We start from the raw sequence: 12,762 nt of genomic DNA, 5'->3' as shown, positions 1-12,762 counted from the left end.
AATTAGTACCTGCAAGTTATTCATCTGTTTATTCATTCATATATTATTTGTCCACTCATTCATTCATTTATGCCATACAAGTTTATAAAACCTCTGCCATGTACAACATAAAATGCATAAAGATGAATAAGATGAGGCTTCTTCTCTCAGTCCCCCAGGAGTTCACACCTGTCCATTTCTCTGCCTCTGTCTGCATCCATCCATTCATCCATCTGATATGCCCACTGGGACCTCAGGGTCCTTAGAGGTTTAACCAAACTTCAAATCCTCACTATCATAGCTCTGTGAAACTCCGAAGTCCTCTTTATGGTTTCTCTGTGTCCCTGAGGCTTACTCCTTTTCCTGCTCTCTGCCTCTGTGCTTTAGGGTTTCCTGGGCGGTCTTTATTCCAATACATCAGCATGGACACAAAGGCTTGCCCCTTCACTAGTTTCCACTTCTCCAGTTGTGTCTCACCTATTTTGTGAGTTTAATAATTTTACCCAAGATGATAGGGAGGGGCAAAGGGAAGAGTCATATCATAGAGCCTTTGCTCTTCACCCCTTTCTTCTCCCTTTATCTCATTCTTGTGTTTCTTCTCCAGGTGCACAAATAAATGTGACTTCCAAACTCCCTCCCTCCATATATCCTATACTCTTTTTTTTTTTTTCTGAGACAGAGTCTCACTCTGTTGCCCAGGCTGGAGTACAGTGGCACAATCTCGGCTCACTGCAACTTCTGCCTCCCAGGTTCAAGCAATTCTCCTGCCTCAGCCTCCTGAGTAGCTGGGATTACACGCATGCACCATCACACCTGGCTAACTTTTGAATTTTTAGTAGAGACAGGGTTTCACCATGTTGGTCAGGCTGGTCTCGAACTCCTGACCTTGTGATCCAAGGTATGAGCCACCACGCCAAGTCTATATCCTACAATCTTATACCAAAGTAAATCATGCCCTGGAGGCTCAACTTTTACCCCAAGTCAGTTGATCAAAAAACCATTTTCTGAAAAACTTTTCCCCAAAAGGATTTCTAGAAAAGAAAATTTCTTGCCCCCAGTACCGTATATTTATCCATGTACTTCTATCTTAAAACCCCAGTCTTAAGACATAGCATGGATAGATGAGTGAACGTGAATGAAAATAGGTGGTTGACAGGCAGGTGAATAAGCAGTAAGCTTTGAAACTAGTGTCAGCTTCTGTGTATCTCAGAAAAAGAAAATGAAAAACTTTAACAATTATAGTTCTGTTCGCATTTCTTATTAAACTAATGTTTTTAAAGTAAGTATCTTGGCCTGAAATCATAGATAGCAAGGTACAGAAATGCACTCAATTCTGTTTAAACAAAAGAGCGTGTATCAGTTATCTATTTCTATGTAATAAATCACTACAAAACCTTGTTGCATAAAACAGCAAGCATTCATTATCTCATAGTTTCTGAGGACCAGGAAACTGGGAGATGCGTTGCTGGTGGTTCTGGCTCAGGAGACTTCTTGAGGTTGGAGTCCAGATGTTGGCCAGGACTGCAGCCATCTGAAGCCTTGATCAGGGTGGAGGATTTGCTTCTGAAGTGGCTCCCTCATAGGGCTGTTAGCAGGAGGCCTCAGTTCCTCATAATGTTGGCCCCTTTTCACAGCGTGGTACGTGGCTTCTACCAGAGTGACTGGAGAGAGAGGGAGAAGTCAATGTGTTTTATGACCTAGCTTGGGAGGACCCTGCACATGGGCCTGGTAGCTAGGAGGTGAGGATCAAGGGCCATCTTGGATCCTGGCTACCACAAGGCATTTACTTATGAGCATCAGAGTCAATTTTATGAACATCTGGGAGCCCAAAATCAGTTTTATAGGTGGACTGGGAAGACAAGAACTTGTGATCTCTTCCATTCTTGCTTCTTTTTAGTTCCTTTTCTTCTCCTAGTGCTCACAGCTTAACATGACCACTTCAGGATCCAACTTCATATGCTTTTCAGTTCAGCATTAGCAACAACCATAATAACAATGTGTTTTACTATAATTTTTTTTTGAGACAGGGTCTCACTCTGTCACCCAGTGCAGTGTTGCAATCTTGACTCACTGTAGCCTCAACCTCCTGGGTTCAAGTAGTCCTCCCACCTCAGGCATGGTGACAAATGCCTGTAGTCCCAGCTACTCAGGAGGCATGAGCCATTGTGCCCGGCCTCACTAATGTACTTTACGATTTTTATTTTTGCAATGGCTAGCATTTCTTTAGCAGTTGTTTGTCTATGCAGTATGTTAACTACATTGCCAAAGTGATTACATTTAATTCCAAAATCGTATGCCTATTTTGCAAATGAGGAAACTGAGAATAAGTGATATGTCAAAGGTTACAGTGCTAAAATTTCTGTGCCATTCATTTCAAGTTTCTTTACATAGAATCTCACTGGTCATTGCCAATCAAGTTTCCCTGTGTGGCCAGAAAGATGCATGTCATAGCAGAGAGGCTTCCCGGTTCTGAGGCTGTGGGCACAAATACTAAGCTAGATGAAAAAATTGAGCATGGCAGGAAAGTTGATTAGCATATCTGCTACAGGAAAAAAATCACTTCGTTAAGCCTAAGACCTTGCCTTAATTGCCACCATTAGTAAATAGAAATCTGCTTGCAGAGTGTGTAGATAGCAGCTAAAAGCATTAAACGTACTCTGAAAGATTTTCTCTCAGGATATCAGCAGTTTAAATGTATGCTACTTTTTTTTTCATGTTAATTTTTTGCCATCCTGTGGCTTGCTTTACAGCTAGTGAAGAAGCAGGGGGTTTTTGAATGAGATACGAGCAAAAATTCTAGAGGATGGGTCTATGGTGGGTGTGTTTTTCAAATATACCTCTAGCTCCCCCACCAATAGAGCAGATAAGAAGCCAGGATATCCCCATAAGAAGTAAAAAAATAACTTAAATACCAAGCACTTCATCCAACTCTATCATATTTTTGTCTCATTCCAACTTTATATGTATTTTTTTTGTTTTTCAGAAAACCAGGGTGGCGAATATCAGGAATGTGGATAAGTAGGAGACAGGAGTGAACGTTCATTCATTCATTCATTCATTCAACAAACACGTGTTGAGCTTTAGTGTGCAAGGTGTCATGCTGGGGGACGGTGTATTCAGAATTCATTCACCGTCTTTTGATAGTATTTACTGAGTACTTTTTAGCTCCCTGACACCCTGATAGGTGCTGTGAAGGTTTAGGGGAAAAAAAGTGAGTGAGTAAGTTAAGTGAGACAAGCTTCTTGTTCCAAAAATATCTTGAAATATCATTGGGAAAAGAGAATCAACATGAACCAATTGAGGAATGAAACAAAGTAGTCATTAAGTGCAAATTTTTGTGGTACAATCTCTGGGAGCACCAGGAATTTTTAGAGGAGGCTGATGAGGAAGGTAGGAGAGCTGGGGAGACTTCTTGGTGGAGGTGTCACTGCAGTGGGGCTCTGATAACATGCAGACCATGCTGCTGTTCTCATAGGGGGCTGCTGCAAAGAGCCAGGACAGAGAGATGGGGTCGTAAGTAAGAAAAGGGACACTCTGGAGAAAGTCCCATGACTCTGACTTGGTTTCGCCCTGAGTCAGACATTTTCCTGTGTACATCTCCCCTTCCCATTCCCCTCCAAAAGTCCAGAGCGAAACTGGGTGCTTGTGATGAACACTCAAGTTCAGACTAGGCCAGGTTAGAACCTTGTGAGCCCTGACCCTGCAGCCCACACTCCCCACTGGACTCCAAAGATGAGAATTCCACCCAGAGGTGGGGACAATCCCCTGGAGCCTTTGGTCTTTCTCTGGTTCTAACTGAGGGGCCAGGGGCCAGGATGGGGTGGGGTCAGAGGACAGTAACCAGGGAATATGGCATGACAGCACAGCTGGAAGGGACTGGTATTATTCAATCCGGAGAACACAGGAAGAGGAATAAAAATGATTCTTAATTACATCAAAGCTCTTATACAGTGAGAGGCTGGTGAATTGTGCTGTTTTCTCTGAAGGCATTTGAATAAATCAAAAGGGCCATTATAAAACAGTCAGAAAGTTTGGGGTTAGCACTGTTGGGCTTCCCCCCCACCTTTGACATGACCTGACACCTTGGCACAATCCACCTACGAGGGGACCTTTAGGATTTTCCTAGGGTGGCCAACCATCCCAGTTTGCCCAGGACTTTCAGTGCTAAAACTGGGATGGTCCTGGGCAAACCAGGGACCAAGAACACCTCTTGTATACTTACCTTCTCAGTTCTGCTGCTCCTCCTGGCCCTGGCTCAGGTGTGGTCCCCTCTAGCACTGCCCAAATAAGGGAATGGTGACCTCTCCAGATGGAAGAGAGTAGTCCCAAATTGAACTGAGAGGGAATTTGCCCAAGAGCACATGATCCGATGGATCAGGACAGATTCCTGGTCATAGCTGGAACCCACTGTGCCTTGCAGCAGACCTGGAGGGCACCAAGAGAATAAAACTGGAATAGTGAGCAAAGTCTGACACCAGGGGTGTTGGGCACAAGGAAGATGACACTGCAGAAAATGAATCTATTCTTTTTTTGTTTGTTTGTTTGTTTCGAGACGGAATCTCGCTCTGTCACCAGGCTAGAGTGCTGTGGTGCGATCTCGGCTCACTGCAACCTCCAACTCCCTGGTTCAAGGGATTCTCCTGCCTCCACCTCCTGAGTAGCTGGGATTACAGGCACGCGCCACCACGCCTGGCTAATTTTCGTAGTTTTAGTAGAGATGGGGTTTCACCATGTTGGCCAGGATGGTCTCGATCTCCTGACCTTGTGATCCGCCCACCTTGGCCTCCCAAAGTGCTGGGATTACAGGTATGAGCCACCACACCCGGCCGAAAATGAATCTTATTCTTGTGCCCAATTACCCCAGGGCGGGAAAACAGCCCCTGACAAAATGGGCAGATCCGCAGACTCCATTTTTCTCATTCTCACACGAGTGAACTTAGTCACGAATCTCGTGGCTCCTGCGAGACTTGTCAGGCACAGTTTCTGACAGTTAACAAGACTGACTTTCTACTGACTGAACTTACTTTTCAAGGGACCAAATTTCTTTGGGATAGTTTTAATTTTATCTTAAACAGAAATAAATTTTTAAATTTTTTAAATTTTATTTATTTACTTACTTATTTTTAGACAGAGTCTCACTGTCATCCAGGCTGGAGTGCAGTGGTGCAATCTCAGCTCACTGCAACCTCTGCCTCCTAGGGTTCAAACATTTGTCCTACCTCAGCCTCTGAGGTAGCTGGGATTATAAGCACCTGCCACCATGTCTGGCTAATTTTCATATTTTCTGTTGAGATGGGGTTTCACCATGTTGGTCAGGCTGGTCTCGAACTCCTGACCTCAAGTGATCCATCCGCCTGGCCTCCCAAAGTGCTGGGATTACAGGCGTGAGCCACTGCGCCCAGCTTGATTTTATTTTAATTGAGTAATTTTAATTACACTTAAGCATTTCTAAATGCTTGGCAACATGCTGAGTGCTTCATTTGAATTATTTTACTAAACTCTCACAATAATCCTATAGGTAAAGTGCCAATATATTCCCTGTATTTGCAGGTGAAAAAACTCAGGTCAGGGAAGAAATCACAAGGCCAGCAAGCTGAGAATCAGCCAGTGAGTCTGGCTCCAGAGCCCATGTTTTGAACTATGCCATGGGCCTGGGTTAACCTGTTGGCTGAAATGAGTTTTAGAGATTCTGGATTTTACTTTGCTGTCCAAGAGATACCCTGTATTTATAGTTGGCTTCAGTAATCAAGTTAATAACCAATAACAATTATATTTAGCTAATTTTATTAGAAACTATCAACAATCCTAAAAATAGTCTCTGTTGGTGATCATGTTGATTCTCTCTTTTTTTTTTTTTTTTTACCCCGAGGCAGAGTCTCACTCTGTTGCCCAGGCTGGAGTGCAGTGGTGCAATCTCAGCTCACTGCAACCTCTGCCACCTGGGTTCAAGCAATTCTCCTGCCTCAGCCTCCTGAGTAGCTAGGACTACAGGCGTACACCACCATGCCTGGCTAAATTTTTTTTTTTTTTTTTAGTAGAGACAAGATTTCACCATGTTGGCCAGGCTGGTCTTGAACTCCTGACCTCAAGTGATCCTCCTGCTTTGGCCTCCCAAAGTGCTGGGATTACAGGCATGAGCCACCGTGCCCGGCTGTTAATTCTCATTTTTAAAGGCAAGGACATGGTGGCAAAGAGAAACAAAGCTATGATTCTATTTAAAGGATCATTACTGTGATTTTGAACAATTTAAGATTACACTGAGGATGAGAGTTTACTAGTTTAAATGCTATTTTTCATGCATATAATTGAAAGGAACCAAGCTTAGGCTGTCAGAGGAGATGAAAGAGTGATTTGGGACCTGAGTGCTCACTTCAGGAAACTCGCAGCTACATCCTCCATGTTTAGACTTCAAGTTCCCAGACAGGATGCAGGAGAAGGAACTCGGCCTGTGCAGGCCTTTAGTTTGAAAAATTTTCAGTGGTTTGAGCCAAACCAAGCACCCCAGGTTACATCCCAGTGATAAAACTTAACTGGATTGTCTAAAACAGTCTAGTCTCTGGGAAAGCCTAAAGTTTTAAGATTCGGCATGACTATGTGTCAGGTCCTAAACAGGGGACAAGGATGTAAAGCCAAATAAGACATAGTCCCTGCTTCCAAGAACCATATAAGAACTTGTTTCCTCTGCGGGGAGCATGCACATAAACAAATGAAACAATGCAGCTGTGACCAAGATTTGTCCTGGCCCTAGAGGAGCAGATGGGAGGGCCTTCTAAACCAGCTCAGGGGTGAGAAGGCTTGGGATTAGGGAGAGTATTCTGGAGGAAGGGGGCCTGAGCTGAAATATGCACTTGGCCCATCTTGGAGCATCTGTAGCTACCCAGAGTTAAGAGTAGTGAAGAGCTTGGGCTCTGAAGTCAGCTAGAACTGAGGCTGAATCTTGGCTCTGCCAGTTATTAGCTATGTGACTTAGGTGAGCTACTTGTCCTCTCCAAGTCTCAGTTTTCTGATCTTATAGGAAGATGATAATACCAACTTTTATGGGGGTATTGTGATGAATCAATGTACGTGAAGCTCTTAGCTTCGCAAGAAGTGCTCAATTGATGGCAATGTTATAGTTGCTATATGGTTGTCTGAGAGTCCCATTGTTATAGGACCAACAGGTTCATGTGCTCCCTGTGCAATAATAGACCAATGCACTGAGACAGCAGTGTTTGCAGCAGAGAAAGAGTTTAATGATTGCAAGGCAGCCAAGAAAGGAGATGAGAGTAGACCATCACATTCATCTTCTGGAGGAGTTTTGGGCTGAGGTTTACAAGATAATTGTGGAGGGCAAGGGGCTGGAAAACTGGGGTTGTGGATTGGTTGGAGTAAGGAGGATGAAGTTATTAGGATGTTGAAACTGCATTCTTTGCGAAGTCAGTTTCTCATGGGGTCCTTCAGACCAGCTGATGTCGTAGTGTCACATGGTGTGCAGGACCTGAAAGAATATCTCAAATAGAAAAATTAACATTTCATAATGTTCAAGTTGTTATCTATAGAGCAGTAACGGGGAACTCTAATCTAGGCTCCATGTGATTCTGAGGCACTAGGCATCAAACAGCTCTGAGGAAGTGGGCTAGAGAGCAGGCTGGCATCACGATGAATGCTGAGTGTATTGCAAGCTGGATTTATTTTCATTTATCTCCCCCTCTTCTTCCCTGATTAACTTTATAAAGTTTATAGGTATGGTTTCACCATGTGATGGCTGCTGGGCAGGAGCTCAGTCTCCTGTGTGGGCAGCCAGGGCTGTAATTTCAGAAGAGTCAGGGTCACCAGATCCCTCTGGAGCCCCTAAGCCCCTCCTTTATCCTCTCTTGATGTTAGAACGCTATTGACACAAGACAAAGCCTTCCATTTTGTAATCCCATGAGCATTAACCAGGAAGCCATCCAGGAGAAGACAATTTCAGAGGATAAATCTGCTCCAGGCTTTTTTTCCTCAAAGTAGTTTCTGCACAAACAGTGTTACTACCACGTGGGGCATGGTGGAAGGTGGAAAGACAGGAAAAGAATGAGGAGAAAGACAATTGGGGGACACAGAATCAAAATTCCCCTGGATTTGTCCAGGTATATGCTTGGTGGTAGTGTGCTTGGGAGGAAAACAGATGGGGGAGCTGGCAGGGTCACTCCCTGGATGACTTGGGTGGACTTGTGCTCCTGGCTACCAGTCAGGTCTCATCCTAGGACCCTGCAGCCTAAGCAAGCGGCCAGCTCAGTGGGGGCTGGGAGTCTGGGCTCCTTGGGATGCTCCCTTGCTTATCTTGCTCCTCTTGGCCAGGCCCATTTCCTCATTTTTCCAAAGCTAGAGTCCAGGGATGTGGGGACAGACTGGTCAGACAGTGGCTCCTTCAGCTAAAGATTCTGTTGCCAACAGAAGCCTGAAGGATATGATACCAAAGGGCTGGGCAGGGGTGTGGGTTTTTCCTGATGGCAGCCTTGGGCATCGATTTATCTAATTTCTTTGACATTTTCTCCCAGTATTTCCCCCTCTTGGGGTAAAACGTTTCCCTGAATCACTGCTATTGCTTTCCTGCAATGGACTCTAAGGTATTGGCCAGTGACTCGCAAATTGCAACTGAACCAAGAAGACCTCATTTCTGGGGTGGCACTGTCCCAGTGAAGATCCTGGTCCTGGCCACGTCACTATCTCTGTCAATTCCCAGTCCTGACCTTCTGGTCTTTCATTCTCATATAGCCTTAAGTTGTGCCATAACACCTCTCTCCACTTGGAGTTGATTGCTTTTCTGTCCTTTGAGGCCAAGTGGAGTTATATAAATCACCCATTGCAGGTGAGCAGGAAAATATTTTACTGGAAGGGCTGACCTGTATCCAAATAGTCATGTCTAAGATGCAAAAGTGGTGGATAAAAATAAGCCATGCTCATTAGATGGCTCCCTGCCCTATATAGCTGCTCAAAAACCTACGTCTTGTTCTGCCCAAGTGTAAATAGTCTCCCTATTTAGAAATGGCACAGTGGGAGGTAAATGAATTGGCTAGGAGCAACCAGTCATAACTCATCACGTTGAGAAGCTTAAAAACTCTTTATGTGAAAAATACTAATGCTGTGAGTTGCTGAAAGCCAGGCTGTGTGCTAGGAGCTTTACATACATCATCTTATTTAATCCTCCCACCAACTCTGCAAGGTTCTTCTTATTCTATTTTACAGGTGAGGAAAGTAGGCTCAGTAAAGTTAGGTTAAGCTTGCTCAGGGTCATGCAGATAGTGACAGTGAAATTGGCAATCAAATATTGGTCACTCTTGTTGGGACAAAGCCCAGTGTTCTTCTCACTGGACCTCACTGCTAGGGATTGGCCAGGATGATGAGGTTATCAGGTGCATTTAGAGACCTGGTCTCTTATTATTGTCAGATGACTCTTGGTCTGATCCTTGGCTGAAAGGTATTCTGCAGTGAGGCTGCTTGTATGGAGAATAAAGCTTGAAATTAAATTCCCTCTTGCCGTGGTCATGTCCATCCCTGGCTTCCCTGGATCTCAGCCCGTTGGCAGGGCTCCTGTACCCTAAATGATGATCCATGTGGTAATGACACTATTGTACCCTGCCTGCCTCTATGCACTGATCTTTCCTGGATTTCCTAATGAGAATGGCCATTGGGATTTTGAAGCAGTCCGATAAATAGTGCCCGTATTCCCTGTCCATATTCTGAATCAGAAATAAGGCAGAGAGTAAGGAAGCTGTAGGCCAAATCTCATCTTAGTTATAAATAAGTGCTAGATCGGAGAATGTAGTTTACTGCAGGAGCAAAATGAATTTCTGTTGCAGAGGAGTAGGACACAAAATCCAAGATGAAGGTTGGCTTGCAGAAGTTTATTAGAAGTCCTTTTGAGATCTATACCAACAGGAGGGGAAGGAATGGAAGCAGGATTGGCAGAGGGAAAAGTCAAGCAGTGCTGCAGTCTTATCAAAGATCTCAACCGATTCTGTGGAGCATGTTGGGTCTTTATACTTTTTTTGTTGTTGTTTTAATCTAGTCTTCATTTTTACTGAAGTTACCATGTTGAAAAACTCTCAATTGTTGTCCTAGGGTTACTACAAACAACAGATCCTGGCTATGACCACTGCACCAATTGCCAGCTACTATGAGGCAATGACTTACAACTCTTCTGGCTTTAAAAAAATTATTAACTAAAAAAATGCTAATACTGCTATATGTGAATATTTTAGTTTGAAATAGTATCTGTTCATATTTTACTTTGGAAGATGACTCTCTGACACCCTCCCAAATGAGTTATATCGTCTTCTTTATTTGCAGCACTCACAGTTGTATTTATTACTTTTTTCATTGACAAATAAAAATTTTATACATTTCTTGTGTACAACATGATATTTTGAAATATGTATACATTGTGGAGGGGCTAAATTGAGCTATTTAACATATGCATTACCTCACGTACTTACCTTTTTTTGTGGTAAGAACACTTAAAATCTACTCTGTTAGCAATTTTCAAGACTCCAATAGATTGTTATTAATGATAGTCATCATGTTGTACAATTGTTCTCTTGAATCTTTATACTTCTATATGGGCTGGTCATTGCGTTCAGGCTGCTTCTGAAAAGGAGGTGTGACCTGGGGAGGCAGCAATCTTTGGTCAAAGGCAATTCCCAGAGAGGGCTATTCGCTGAGGGCTGTCAGCCAGCAGCACTCACCATGCAGGGAGAGAAGACCTTCAGTCCCCAAGATGGATCTTGGAGGCTCATGACAGCATTCACTGCATGGACCTCTATTTCATACATTTCCGGAAGCAGCGTCTCCAGCATTCCCACAGCCTTGTTCCCTGGCAGGGTAAAATAAAGATTAGTGGGACAAACTACAGCTTCCATCGCAACTGATATTCATTGTCTCCCTCATCCTCAGGAAACACCTCTCCTGGTTGAGTCACACTTCTTGACAGTTGGTGTGACTTAGACCCTCATCTCTAATGACTCCAGCCCCTGGACATTATGCCTTCCTCAGGCTCTGGTTGATGAACTTGCCCATTGATCATCAAAACTGGTCAGAGGAAGTGCCAGGAGGTGCACAGTGGATCATCTGGGTGCCAGATTTCTTTGTGTGCCTACTGGGCACAGCAGCTCTCTTTCCTCCTGCTGGTCAGGGCCAATTTCCTCTGCCAAGATGGTGACTCCACTTCTTGTGAGGTTCCTTGGCACAGGCCCCAAGTGTCCTGGCAGCATGTGCTACATCCTTTGGTAGGAATGTTCCCCCTCTGGAACCTGGACCTCTACACCTGAAAAGCCCAGAATAGAAGGGATAGGAAGCACAAAGTCCCCAGTGGGTTACGAGCAGTGACGGTAAATGGGGCCATGCCACTATGGTTTCCTACTACTGAACCCTGGAATTAGGTTTGGTAACTCACCCAATCACAGCCCAGCCGGGCCTGGGAAGGGTGAAGCAGGGTGGATCAGAGTTACATCAGCTTCCTCCTCCTCCCTTATCCCTGACTTCATTCTCATACAAGGAGTTCGCTCCTGGAAGAACAATGGAGGATGTGTACTCTTTGGGGACAGTCCCTTTTTTTTTTTTTTTTTTGAGATGGAATTTTGCTCTTGTTGCCAGGCTGCAGTGCAATGGCACGATCTCAGCTCACTGCAGCCTCCACCTCCCGGGTTCAAGCGATTCTCCTGCCTCAGCCTCCTCAGTAGCTGGGATTACAGGCATGTGCCACCATGCTCAGCTAATTTTGTATTTTTAGTAGAGATGGGGTTTCTCCGTGTTAGTCAAGCTGGTCTCGATCTCCCGACCTCAGGTGATCCTCCTGCCTTGGCCTCTCAAAGTGCTGGGATTACAGGCATGAGCCACTGTGCCGGCTGACAGTTTTATTCTTAAGAGGAAAAGGGAGCAACTGAACCAAGTATGTCCAATTTGCTCTTCCCAAGTTAATCGATGAGGTATCACATGACTTTCCCTGTGGCAGAGTGAGTGCAGTGGAGGAGAGATGCTGACAGTGTTGTGCTAATGGGGCTCCCTCCACTTGGAAGGAAACAGCAAGGATTGTGAAGAATTTTCTTTCTTCAAAAGCTCTGAAGTGTTGTTTATTGAGCACTTACTCTTTGCCAAGCTCCCTGCTCAGTATTTTTCTTATCTTCACAACAGTCTTTTGAGGTGGGGACTATTTTTGCCTCCAGTTTATTGATGATTAAGTAAAGTACAGGGAAGTAAATAAATTGGCTGAGAGTCGAACCCAGTCAGGCCCCCAGGCCTGGGTCAACAATGGTTGACCCAGGCTCCGAACCACTAATTTAGTAGCTCTTTGGCTGGTTTGCTTAGGAATCATCTGGGGTAGTTTGTGACAACTCAGATCCTGGACCCAGCTTCAAAGATTCTGATGGGCTTGAGGCAAGGCCCAGAAATCTGAATTTTTAAAAAAATTTAATTTAATTTAATGTTTTACGTTCTGGAATACATGTGCGGGACATGCATGTTTGTTACATAGGTAAACATGTGCCATGGTAGTTTGCTGCACCTATCAACCCATCACCTAGGTATTAAGCCCTGCATGCATTAGTTATTTATCTTGATGCTCTCCCTTTCCCTGCACCCCCCATGACAGGCCCCAGTGTGTGTTGTTTCCCTCCCTGAGTCCATGTGTTCTCATTGTTCAGCTCCCACTTATAAGTGAGAACATGCAGTGTTTGGTTTTCTGTTCCTGTATTAGTTTGCTGAGGATAATGGCTTCCAGCTTCATTCACGTCCCTGCAAAGGACATGATCTCGTTCCTCTTTATGGCTG

Source organism: Pongo abelii, chromosome 1 (assembly GCF_028885655.2).
Source record: "Pongo abelii isolate AG06213 chromosome 1, NHGRI_mPonAbe1-v2.0_pri, whole genome shotgun sequence".
NCBI lineage: Eukaryota > Metazoa > Chordata > Mammalia > Primates > Hominidae > Pongo > Pongo abelii.
The sequence above is the reverse complement of the archived record's forward strand: the minus strand, read 5'-3'. Positions refer to the sequence as shown.